Here is a 13,892-nt window from a genome sequence, read left to right as displayed (position 1 = left end):
TGTAGCAGCCCCAGGCTCAAGTACTATTCACGAGGCTGTCCGGCGAGAGTTCTACTTCATACTGGAGGTCTTTCGTTAAGTCTAAATCTAATCCAAGCACAAGCATAAGAGAACAAAGTGATACTCTACCCTTTACTCTGTCTCTTGACTGCATAAGTGTGTCAAGGCAAATATGACACTCCTTTGAAGTCCCCTAAATCTGAACCAATTCTGCAATTGATCACAGCACGCCCAGAGTTTACCACCTCTGACTCTGCAGCAGAAAGTGGCTTTCAAGGAGGCCACCCTGCAGACTTTTGATGCACATCCAGCTCTTCTGGTGCGCCGTCTGGCCCATGGAGCTACAGAGGACTACAGTCTTAGTACTGCCAGCGGATCCTCCATTGACACACTCTTCCCCTCAGGACCGTCTCTCAGGCCTGCATTGACTTCTATACAGACTGCTGCACTAACATAGACTCCTCTGGTTGGAAAAATAGTGCCAGTGGTCTGACTCGAGCCGACTTTAGCACAGTCTAGACTCATGTCTCAATACTAAATTACTAAAGGGCAACCGGTTGTCATACATCTGGACTCCAATTTGAAACCTCTGCCTTGATGCCACTACCAACATAAACTCCATTCTCTTTTTGTCTCTTTTTCTGACCCAGTACAGGATGCAGACGTGGTCACTCAAGAAATTGATCTCCCCCTCATTACATAGGTGATGCTCTGCTTTTACACTTCCAAAAATGCATTATTCAGGCACCACTGTCTGCATTGGCAGAGCTGTTGGCAGCAGTCTAGTGTTCAGACAGCATGCCTTGATGAGGTTGACCGGGTTTTCTGGTAATGTGTAGGCATCTGTTGTGACTATGCCTTTTGATGGGTCCAAACTCTTTGAAGAGAAGACGATTCTGTTTAAGAATACTTCAGAAACTGTTCCTCCACTGCCAGATCTGTCTGCTCATTCACTCCTGCAAAGATGTTTGCTCACTAGTTCAGGAAATTCAGGGGCTACTCTAGAGGGCTTTTTTGCCGGCAGCACCAGCGAACTAAGCATGTTGTATAGTAGCCAACCCAGTCCTTTCTGGTTGTGGTTGCACCCCCAGTCCCATTTGTACATAACAGAAGGGAATACAGTCTTCCAATTTCTTCTCCCCTGTTGCAGCAGCTACCAGGCTGTGTTAGTTTACACTCAACAACTCATGACTGGCAATATTTGGCATTTTCTCCCCATGCCAGAGCATCTTTCAGGAGAGCACTTGACAATCTTGATGCAGATTGTCCATCTATTATTCTCCAAGGGTGCCACTGAATGGATAACAGTCTCTGAGAAAGGTGAGGTGTGCTATTTGTCTTGCGTCCTTGTTCAGAAAGACCATGGGAGTCTGATTCTTTTTCTGGAACTCTGCTTACTGAATGCCTTTCTGCAGACTGACTAATTCAGAATGCATATGCTGGCTCAGATCCTCTCTGCTCTGGCCTTATGAGACTTAATACTATTCTTTGAGGACACTTATTCCCTGCATGGCCTTCAGTCCCACAGTCTTTACTTGTGGTCCAAAGTGGGCTAAGACCATTCAGTATTTTGTACTTCCCTTCTGCCTCACCTCTGCCTCTCTGGTATTCATGAAAGTGATGTCGGTTGTCGTTTTGGAGGCCAGGAGTACTCGACAACTGGCTGATTAAGGCGAGCTTGTCATGCACTCCCTTTGGACAATGGTTAGATTCCTGATGTCATTGGGTTTCATCATCAACAAGCTGAAGTCGCACCTTAGCCCCACATAAAGTCTTCTATTCATTGGGGCAGTTCTAGATAGGAGGCATTCAGGGCCTTTCATTCTCTGCAGCGAGTCCAGGACATTCTGGATATAATCCCAGGATCAGTCCTGGACTTCTGTGGAAATGTTTGTCTTGTTGATCTCCTGGCCTTGTGTATCCTTCACACCTCAATTGATGAGTGGCCCATGCTGCACTACCGTGGGCTTTCCTGTCCCGGTGGGCCCAATATCAAGCTACCTCTTTGACTCTATTCTAATTTCAAAGGAGGCAGTGCAGGAAATGCATTTGTGGTTGGTTGATGCCAGCTTTACCTGTGGCATGCCACTCTCCCTCCCCCACACAGATTTCATGGTGGTGACAGATGCTGGTTTGCAGGGCATCTGGAAGAGGGGGATATCATTGGCCTCTGTTATCTGACGGAGAGATGCTTTCATATCAACCTGCTAGAGCTTTGAGCAATCTGTTTTGCCCCCAGTCTTCCTGCCATTCATGAAAGGGGAGACTTGTGCAGGTCCTCATGACCACACTACCGCCATGTGGTACTGCCAAAGGCAGAGCGTAGTAGGTTTCTGGATACTGTGCCAGGAGGCCTTGCGCCTCTTGAGGGGGCTGGACCAGCAGAAAATATTCCTGATTTCCACCTACTTGGGGGAGTCTTGAATGCCAAAGCTTATAAATTAAACGGGTGTTTGACAGATTTCAGTTTCCTCTAAGACATTTGTTTGGAAATGCATTCCGGCTGGAATGGAATGAGGGGCTCCTGTACACATTCCCATTGCTGCTGCTTCTTCAGATTCTGAAGATCAGAACAGACCTGCTCCCAAGTCATTCTAATTGCCCTGGTCTGGGCCTGAATAGTGCGTTACATGGAGTTTGAGCGCTTGTCTTCTAATCAGGCTACCTCTTCAGGGGTACCTTCTGCCTCAGCAAATCGCAAGGTTATGAATCTGAATCTCCTTAACCTACGTATCCATGCGTAGAGATTGAACTGTAGCACCTGAATGAGTCTGATTCTTTGACTGGGGTGGTTGATGTTCTCCTGGCTGCCAGGCGCCCTTCCACCAAGCCCATCTGTGTGGGATATATTTGTTGCCTTGGGTTGTGCCTGAAACATTGGTTCTTTACAGGCCAGGCTGTCATATGTTATGTTTGGTCTTCTGTTACCCCAGCATGGTCTTGCAGTATGTACCGTGAAGGATTATCTTTCGTGCTTGTCTGTACTTTAACAGACAACTGACCTTTTTCCATTAAATCTTTAACCTGCTACTGCCCTACCCTCCGCAACGGTTTGTAATACATCAATGGGACCTGAACCTGGCATTAACACTTCTTATGTATACACCTATTGAGTCTCCGCACAACCTCTCTTTAAGGCTCTTGGTGGTGAAAACAGTTTTCCTTCTTGCTCTCCCGTCGACTTGAACTTCAGGCATGGTCAGTGTAGCCACCTCACACCACTTTCTTCCCTGAGAAGTTGGTGTTCATGGCACATGTGGCCTTATTTACCAAGTATGCAACACCCTTCCATGTTGGCCAACCCACCCTACGTCCTCTTCTTTTCTGAGAAGTTGGTGCTTATGACACGGGTGGCCTTTTGTGCCAAGCATGTGACACACTTTCTTGTTAGCCATTCACCTGCTCCACCAGAGTTCTCTGCTCTGCCTCATCCCTCAAAGACGAAGGTCTAATGCCTTGAGTCAATGAGGGTGTTAAGTTATTACTTTGACTGCATGAAGGTTCGTCGTCTGGTAGATGATAAGCTTTGTGTCAGATTTTTAGGCACAGATGAAGTCCACAAGGAGCCCTGAAAGGTCTGATGTCCATTCAACCAGACCAGAGGATGACAAAAATTGCTTGGCACTGGGGTTTCTGTTCTGGACAAACTACACCTTGGATTTCACTCTTTACATTCACTCAGAATCACTGCCTTGATAGTCGTGACTTAACCACTCTGTTTTGTGGAACTTAATGGTTTGAGTACATTCCCTAAGCCTTATACTGTATGGAGGTACTGCTATGGTATCTTCTGTAAAGGTAAGGATTTGCTGTTAGAAGTATCCATTAGAAGAAAAAATAGCTTTCCTTTGGTAATGCTAGTTCTGGTGGAAACTCTGTCTAACTGCAGATTCGTCACTGCTGTCTTATCTCCCTGTACTGTGGAATGACCTCTTTGTCATCTGTAAAGTCCCAATTTCGAGATCGGCCCAAAGTTACTACAATTTCTTTACTGCTCCATGCCTATAGGTGTGGAATGAAAATGGTAAATAAAACTGACCTCCGCATGATGGGTGTATCACTTATTTGTAGCTCTTCTCCATCATGGAGAAGTGTGGCTCAATGGTTAGAGCGGCAGACCCTGATGCAGAGGTCTAGCCCGGGACCAGGGTTCAATTCCCGCCTCGGCGGGTCTTGAGCTCAAAAAATTCCACGGACCTTATAATTCTCTCGCCTCGGTGCCTATTCTAATCACGGAGTCCCACTCTGCAACTCTGGGCAATAGCTTGCTTAATCTCCACAACGGCCCCCACAACGCTAAGGATGCCCGGCCTTCACCCTGGGGGTGCCCAGGAGTGGACGCCTCACAGGGAAAGCCAGGACGGGTTCCACAGCGGTATTCGTACAAGCGCCTTGAGACCCTTGCGGGTAAGTAGTGCGCTATACAAGTATCAATTTATTATTATTATTATTATTTATTATTATCATATCTGATGCAGTGCAGAGTTAGTGCTTGGGAGCGCTGCTAAGGAAAACCTCCCGGTGCAGTCTGCTGCCTGTGGATATTCTACAGGTGAGTAATGTGCAGTTAGGGTATCCACCAGAAATTGTTTGTTCGTGTTATTTGTGCTAAGTGCTGTACTACACACTTTAAACTTTCTAGTAATCGTTGCATATGACATTTTAAAATATTTTGATATAACTTGTGGAGTGAAACGCATGCAAGAATGGCTGGTGGTATGAGTTGGTCAGTGGTTCCTAGGTGTTTGAAAGACCAGCACCTAGATGCACCACAGAAGTGGTTTGAGTGAGATTAGTAGGTTCTAGGTTTACGGATCTTGAGTTCAGAGGGGCAGTGTAGCGGTATATATCATCAGAGAAGTAGTCCGGGAACATCCCATTGACCGCTTTGTACCCCGGTATAGAAAGTTTCTACAAGGCTATGTTTTGTAAGTAACCAGCCAGATAGCATGTAGCATGAGATAGGAGTGTGCGAAGGATTATTAGTTTTGTAGTCAATATTAAGGCTTTGGTTTGTATGGATAGTGTGTGTTGGCTAGTAGACTGCAAGGTAATCCAGTTAGATCAGTAGTAATGAGGCTGGCTTAGTGTAGGAGAGTAGGGTCTGCAATCCTATGGTCACCCCAGATTTTTGCTTTTTGCTACACTGGTTTACGACTTTCCCTGGCTGTGGGCCTGCTAATCAGACCCACAGCCTAGCTGTTCTCTCTCTAAATTGACAACCATGTACTTTAGGTGCATTTAGCAATTGATATTGGGTCACTCTTGTAAGTCCGTGTACAGTGTATCATAGGTACCCAGGGCATAAGTGAACCCAAGGCCTACCAGGGGCTGCAGCATGTATTATGCCACCGCTGGCTGGCCCTCCAAATCTGACACAACTGGCTGATCAATCAGCTGGGGCAAGGTGCTTTAGATATAGTATACCTATATCTAAACCTAAAGTGGACACATATACTCCTACAAGTCACTCCTATGGCAGGCCTTAACAATCCTGAAGGCAGAGTGCCTGGAATTATGTGAGATGGTGCTCTAGCATGAGCTGAGCCTGTCTGCAGCTTTTGGAACCAAGTCCTTTAGCTGTTTCCATGATAACGCTATACCATATACTCTTAAGTGCATTATAACCTCGCGGTTATTGCTAACTTTATCATAGCATTATCAAAACATGTCGAGTAAGGTGTCATACGAATTGGAATACTACCCCCTCGCCAGTTCTGGCGACGGGGGTAGCATTCCACCCTTCTATAGGGACACGACATGTATGTAACTATGAACCCCGGTTAAAGTTAACTCGAGTCTCAGCATCACAAAATGGATGCTGCCACCACAGACACAAGTCTGACCTCCTGCTGCTGGGAGTCCTTCCAGCGAGGGAGGCTTGGACAAAGGATTTCCTGCCTTGGGAGGTGCTAGCACCACCCCAGACAGGATTTTGTGTATTAGGTAGGACAGGCCTGAAAGGAATGAGACACGCCTGGGGCACACAAGGTGCCCTGTGCATACACCGGTTCAAACCAGTTGCTGGGGCACTCCAGCCCCAGCTCTGGCGCGAAACCGGACATTCCTGGTCCCACCCATAGGAGGGACCTAGTCATAGTACAGCCCCTTTAGGAGAATAAAGGTAGGAGCTGGTCCCATTCCAAATTAGATTATCCTGATTTTGAAACTCTACAAGAAGAAACTCTGGACTTCGACGTTCTGCTCCACAGAAGACTGAAGAAATCTCCCTTGTGGGCAAAGAGTGTCCACCCTGCACAAGCAGGCACCATCAAGCGTTCCAGCGGTTCACTTTGTCGTCTTCCCGAGGGGATCCAGACTTCAGAGACCCGGACTTCCAGACCTCTCCGACCTCTACCTACATCTGCAGCATAGCTGAGATCCGTGGGTGCGACGAGACACGTGGGACCGGCCATCTTGGAGAAACTGCACTCCGCTTCCAGCAGACTTCAGAGGCATCCTCGACGAAGTGCTTTGGGGATTGAGAAGCCCCAGCCCCGAGCAGCTCCTGCACAGAAGATCAGCCCTCCAGCATCCACGAGATCTGCGTGGGGCCCTTTTGCTTGATTGCTGCTCGACGCGTTGTCTGGTCACTTTCCGGCTGGCTAGTGGCCTCCTAGACGACGATCCTTGAAATCCACACCGCTGGTCTGGTTGCTCCAGACTGGCCCCTGCTTCCCTGCAAAGGAGAAGCACCCCGGACCCTCATGGTCCGCACCAGACGCCTTTTCCACTCACCGCGTGGGTTGTCGCCGAATCCGGATCCAACACTGCCGACAGTGAGAGCCTGCGTGGGACCGCTCGTGCCTCCATCCTGGTCGTCGAAGACACCACCTGGTCCACGTGGCTGCAGAGTCAAGCGTCCACTCTTCACCTGATCGCAACAACATCATCTGGTTCCTTCCATGTTCCACTCCAGTCACTCGCTAGTGACTGTGAACATTGTCCCCTCTGCTTTCAGGTCTTCATCTCACTTGATCCACCCTTGGATCACTCCGGACATCTTCCATCTGGCCGCCTGCACCATCTTTTCTTCCAGGCTCCATAGACTTCAACGCGGAAACCCGACACACTTTGACACCTATGCACCCGCAGCCCGTGGGTGAGGTAACAAGAGCATTTTGGTGCTCAAGGGTAGATTGACTCTCCTAGTGTCCAGATTCACAGTAGCTTTAGTCCTAACTAGTCAGGATTGTCCGTACTCACCTTTTTCTTGAACTGTACTGTCCATAGACGTTGTTACGCATCTTGCGTGTGAGTTCACACTCTGCACACGCGTTCCGTGGGCCTCCTATTACTTACCTAAAGTTAGGGTAGTGTAGTCCCAGCGATCCTACAGCCTCTGGACAGCTCCATTCCTTCTATTGACTTCCTTATACCACTTGTTTAGTATATGGTTTGTTGCGCCCCTAGGGCAACATTGTAACTTGTGCAACTTAACGTGTTTTTCTTAAGAGTCTTGTCATGTGCTTAGCCCTCTGATCTCATAAAGAGTTCAGAGGTGTTTTAGTTAATAAATATCTTGTTTATATTCATAACTACCTGTGTGGTGTCTTTTCATTTGGTATTCGAGGGGTTATATGTGGTAAAACAGCTGGCTTCACATGCCAAAAGAGTTTAGCCTAAGACTGCTTTGTCCATGCTACCATTAGGATAGCTGGTCTATAAGGTTGACTTACAACCAATCACCATAAGGGTTGTTTGGAAAGATACAAGGTGATCACTAGAATTAGTGAGCATCATATATCAGGCCAACTTCTCACACTTAGTATATGGTGCACACTTATTTAAGTGAAGCACCCTGCACTAATCCAGACAACCCTCATGATGATTTTAGTGGTCTTAGACAACCATAGAAAGATCTCCAAGTGGTAGCTGTGGAGAGCAGCCTTCAAGCTTAGTTCAGAAGGAGTGTTAAGCAGCTTGTTTTACCAGAACTAATCATATAGTGTGGGTTAAACAGAAAAGAACCACATAGTGTAGTTATAAAAATTGTTATATTTATTATACACACTCACACTTTGGTATATATCCTATCCAGAGATAAACACAATACACACAATATTTCTAAAGGAACCAGGTAAGTAAGCACAAATACACAGTGGTCTACATGGGGAGACTAAACTGTATACTAAAGAAGTGGATTGCGAACTGCGACCGAAATCAAAACTTGACTCAGAAGAGCTGGGGACCCAAGGGACTACCCAAGGTAAGTACCCAGGAACCCCATGGAGGCTGTGTGCAGAGTGGAAACACAGCTGTGTACTCCATGCAAGTCAATGGGGAAGTCGCAGTTGCAGTTTTGAAGCCGGACCCTTCCCAGTGGACCTTGAAGAAACCCAGTGGAAGATGGAAGTTTGGAGAGTCACCCGACCCGTGAATACCCCAAGATACCTACACCAGTGAAGCCGGGTGCATAAGTGCGAAGTGACATCTGAAACCGCTGTAGACCACAATAGGGGAGTTCAGTGAAGATTCTTCTGGCGAAGAAGGTGAAAGTCTTGTGGAATCCAAGGATAAGTTCTTGAAGAGAAGTACATGCAAGTAGAGGGGACAGAGTCGATGCCACTCTGGAGTGACCAAGTGGCACGGGAGACCAATGACAAAGGATGCAGGAAAGTTGATGGTGACCTTGTCGCTGCATCTGTGAGGACAAGGCAATGCTGTGGAAGACCAAGAGCCGTTTACGAGCTGTCCCACGTTGGAAGTCAAAAAGCAAGGGGTCGGTGTTCGGCGGGAGCACTGTCAAGCCTTGGCAGCAGCAACAGACGTGGTAAATGAAGAAGGTGCAGTGTCGGGACCAGCAAGATCCAATGGACTCACCAAAGGCAGGAGAGTCAAAGCAGGCCCTGAGCAAGCAGGGGAGCCCACTGCCAGCTAAAGAAGACTTTAGCGGCAGGTCCTCTTGAGACCCCAGGAGTCTCAAGAGGACCTTGAGAAGCTCACCAATGATGCAGGCCCACGGTGCAAAGGATAAAGTGAGGACGAAGATCTAGGCAGGAAGAGATGCTGGAGGCTGGAGCTTCTTGTGGCCTGAAGATCTCTGGAGGACAGAGTCAACAAGCCTTTGCAACGGCCAGCTGATGCGGTTCACAGTGGTTGTATTCCAGCGGTTCCGACGAGGGATACTGACTTCAAACTTGCTGAGAAGTCAGTGCATGCCTCGATGGAGTTTCAGAACCACCACCTTAGTTGCTGAGCCTTTTGGTGTTCGTGGGACCTCAGGAGCAGCAGACTAACCATATTCGTTGCGGTGTGAGGGGGGAAAGGAAAAGCTAGAGCCAAGTATGCAATATTTAGACAACCATTAATCTATCAGGACAACATGAAGTTAATCAAATAACATTGTGCGTGTATTTTATCAAAAATCTTTTTTTCATGATATTCTTGACTTAAAGGTTTTAAGTGCAGTGACCTTGGATATAAGGAAACTTATATCTGCTGTGAGTGGTACTAGCACCCGCTTACACATGTTGCAATGTCAGGCTTGTAGGCACAGTTTGAGTGGTCTCTCATGGGTGGAATTATACATGCTGCAGCCCATGGGAGGCCTCTTGTGTACCTATGCTCTGGGCACCCGAGTACCATATACTGGGGACTTAGAAGGGTACAACAGTAGCCAATTGGGATGGTGCCAAATTACTTACCATAGTCAAATTTAGTGAGAGGACAGTGACTGGAGTCCAGAATAGCGAGATCCCAGTCATACTAGTCAGAAAACAGAATGACACCAGCAAAAATGGTAACCATGAAAGCAGATCCTACTTTCCTATAATGAAGTAGGTAGCTTTGAAAGAAAGGATGTATGATGTGGGCCTTTCATATATTTAATAACTGATATCCCGCTTCTGGTAGTTAGAAAAGATTTAGTCCAGGTTTGGATACTTAATAGATAACTCATGCTTGAATCATTTTCCATCTTCGAAGTGGAAGTCCCTCAATAACTTTGAAATAGCAGTATTATGCAATGACAGCTGTAAAGGCCATAGGCAGTGCTTGCTTGCCTTAACTTTAGCTAATGATGTTAGAGTGCCCTGTGACTAACCTCTCCCAGAGGAGTTCACATCTCCGATTTATACTGCATGTTGTGTGGAAGGAAGTCTCAGAGCTTTTCTTTTCCTCGACAACCGATAAGTTACATTTTGGCCTTCATTTTGGGCTTTGTGTGTCCTCTTGGGCCTGTTGCCTCTGAGAAATGGCAACTGCAGAGAAATCTAAAAGGAGCCTGTTTAAGCCATGTGATTATTTTTGGCAAGTGAGTGTTTTCTCAGATGACCCACACGAGCGATGCATATATAGCCCTTACCCTGATCACAAGGCCAAAGAGTTCAAGATATGCAAACCGTTGATTCAAAAGAATAAGGCTTTGGGACACCTCTTCAGAGCATTAGTCTGAGGCTAGTTTTTTAAAACCTGAAAGAAAAAGAAAGCCTGTTGTAGTGGAATGCTCTAAAGCCAGATCGAAGTCGAAGGAATCCACCTCAGAAGATATTAAGGGCAAAAAAAGGCATGAAAAGACTCACAAAACCTCTACAGGTATGTCTCCACCAGAGAAAGAAAAAAGAGGATTTAATCTACTCCAATGGCTTCACTGTCAGGGACTAAAAAGCTAAAGGTAAATCCTCCATTGACTGTGATCTTGTTGATGACCCTGTCAACTACAGCTGGCGAATACTCGCCCAAGACAAAGAAGGTGAGAATCCAAAGTGAGGAAAGGATACTGGACCCTTCGATAGAGCCAATGACCTAATTGAAGTTTCTGACTATCCCATCCAAGACTTTGTCGACGACGCCCCTATTGACTGCTCCCGTCAACTTCACTTGTGTCCTTAATGACCCAGTCGACCGTGCACCGATCGACTTTGCACTTATTAACGGCACTACCTCAGGCAATATAGATATTGTCTACAATACAGCCTACAACACCTTTGTGCCTGGAGAATACGTCTTCCAGCAGTATACCACCTCCCGTTCCAGCAAAGCTCTTGGACATGGAAAGAGGAAATTCAGACCTTGGTGTTCTTTTTGGATCAGCCCACAGTCCGGAACAAGTTCACATAAAATGCCATCATACAGAAGAGGAGCAAGTGTCTTCTCCACAGCAGCAGCCACTGGAGTCCTCCTGCTCACAATTTGCTCTTCACGAGTAGGAAGACAGATTTATGTTCCAGGGGATCCTCATCAATAGTCTTAAGCACTGAATATTCCCGCACATGTGCGGGGACCCCGGAGTCCATAAAATAAAATGTATATATATGTGTGTGTGTATGCTCCAAACTTGCCCTAAGCAGTGAGTCGCACACCAACATGAAGCAAAGCTTTTAATCTGGTATGAACAGCAACGCGCCAGTAGATTCAATCAACAGCTGTTCCCTCAAGTCTTCGCCTTACGTGTTTCAAAGGAATAACCGTCTTCAGAGGCATTTGAAGACTGACAAATCCTTTGATGTTTCCTGTTCAGGTCCACTTAATGCTGTAGTCCACGCCCCCAGATGGGCTGCTCATTTCAGATGCATGTGGGGCATTCTGGGAACTGAAGTCAAGGAACATTCCTTGCCAGTCTTGGGAGCACTAATGAGCTGTAAAACCATTTCATGCCCGCAAATGGGCCTCTGTCGATGGGCGCTGCTCTTAATCCTAATTGGTGTTTTCAACAGCAGGGCTCGGATACATTAGGCCCCTTGGCCCCCTCATTCTGGGGTGGTGCGTACTCGGCAGCGAGGCACACCGCCTAAAATGGCTCCCGCTCTGGCATGAAACTGAACAAAGGACATGTGAGCTCCATTGTCATATGGCTACCTCTTCTGCAAATTAGGTCACATAACACTGGACTCGCTTCCCACCCTGGGCAGCAGGAAATGACAGTGGTACGCAAGTAGGTTTTTGCAACCTGGGACCACGGGAATTGTGTTTTAGATCAAATGGTCAGACTTTGCATACCCCTTATCTCTATGGTCTAAAGAAAAGCGAAGGCAGAATATTGTATCCAGATTCTCATTCAGCCAACTTGGCATCGCCTGTAGTGTTTCACCCAGCTCCTGAATCTATTTCTATAGCCATCTGTGCCACTGCAAAGCTACTCCAATTTCCTCTCCAGACATACCAAAGAAATTCTGCACCACACCTCTGATCGTTGAGCCTGACTGCATGTTATCCGATGACCCAGAGTTTGTTTATCTAGATCTCACACACCAGAATGTTTAAACATCCTGTCTCAAGCCTGGGCACCAGCTACTGCCAGAATTTTTAATTCCAAATGGAAGTGTTTCTGTGTATGGTGCAGAACCAAAGAATTCATTGACAATAACTCCTCACCAAATACTTCCATAGTTGCTTAAATACTCATAAGTACGAGCCTATCTGGCAGCAATCTCATGATTTCCAATAATAGAGGATAATTTGACACCTTTCTCACAGAGAATAATAAAGCAATTTATAATGTGACTTTTCAGATCAGTCCCTCCTGTGCGATTCCCACCATTACCCTGGGAGCTTCATACTGTCTGTAGCCAGCAGATGCTGCCACCTTTTGAACAAATCCACAAAGCACATCTAAAGTTCAATTAATGCAAGGGCAGTGCTTAGCTTGGCTCTGAAATCAGCACACAGTGTAGGGGAAATGCATGCACTTAAAGCGAAAGAGCTTTCTCTGTTTTTTGTTGTTTTTTTACAAAGGACAAATTCATCTTAATGACCAATCCAAAGTTTATACTGAAGGTCCCTACTGATTTTCACCTGAATGAGCCTATCTTTCTGCTGTCTTTTTTTCCTAAATCTTCAACAGACCAGTAATTACTTTTGCTTGATGTGCGCAGGTGCATCAACTTTTACATGGACAAGACAAAATACTTTTGATATTCAGACCAACTGTTTGTATCCTGCATCAACTCAAGCATAGACAAACGCCTCTAGTAAGAGAATAGCACACTGGCTCTTGGCCTGCATCACTTTGTCACAACAAGGAGAAGCGCCACGCCAGGGAAGAGTGAGGGTTAATTCTACCGGGAGCATAGCTACAACTGCAACACTGTACGCTGGTGGGCCTTTGTAAGACGTCTGCTGTGTAGCTACCTGGAGAAGCAGGTCCACACCCATAAAGCACTAATGCCTTGCTGTGTATGCGTAAGTCAACTTGTCAATGGGACATGCTGTCCTGTAACCTGGTTCATTGAAGGTGAGCCTGCTTCCTTCTTTCTTATATTTACTATGATTGTTATGTTCTGCTTACTATTATTATTCAATCAAATGAATATATGAAAGATCAAATGCTGTATAAGAAATGAGTTACCTTGGTATATTGCATATATTTATATCCGACCCTCTGTCCTCCCTGGTCAGAAGCTTCTTTATTATATACTCTTCTCGCACTTTGTGATATGAATTCTGAGCTATTGTGACCTCTAGGTGGAGTAGGGGAGCCAGTACTCATTCCTTATTGGCTGAAGTTCTGGTTGCTTCAAATTAGGTTTCTCTGCTACTAAACAATCTCTGTACTTGTGGCCTATGGCCATTTTAACACTATTTACTGCTATTTAAGACCACTGGGGATTCCCACAGTGACAACTGGGAATGATTTAAGCATGCAAGTATATGAAAAATACCAACACTAGAAAATCGGAGTTACAGGTAAGTGATTTATTCCATGGCAACCAGCCATCTTACTTTGATGTAATGCATCACACTGATGTTGAATTCAGCTGCATTGATTGTATATGCTGTATAAAACTTAATAGTCAGGTGGTATTCTAGCTGTACGCTCTTTGATCCTGTGACCTCTTTTCAAATTTGTATTTCTAGAAGAGTCCTTCCTTAATATTGCCTATGTCTAGGAGGTGGTGATAAAGGACACCCCCTGTTGATCACAATAGCAATTCCTAATTTGATTTATGATC

At 46.1% G+C, this 13,892-nt stretch overlaps 1 protein-coding gene across 1 annotated transcript in view; it reads left to right on the top strand.

The window, feature by feature from the left end:
- The window catches only part of CDC45 (cell division cycle 45), a 428,728-nt gene that overhangs the window by 187,147 nt on the left and 227,689 nt on the right, over nucleotides 1-13,892 (top strand). The gene's annotated exons all lie outside the window — the stretch shown is intronic.

This window comes from Lissotriton vulgaris, chromosome 11, assembly GCF_964263255.1.
Source record: "Lissotriton vulgaris chromosome 11, aLisVul1.2, whole genome shotgun sequence".
NCBI classification, from domain to species: Eukaryota; Metazoa; Chordata; class Amphibia; order Caudata; family Salamandridae; genus Lissotriton; species Lissotriton vulgaris.
The sequence above is the reverse complement of the archived record's forward strand: the minus strand, read 5'-3'. Positions and strand labels throughout refer to the sequence as shown.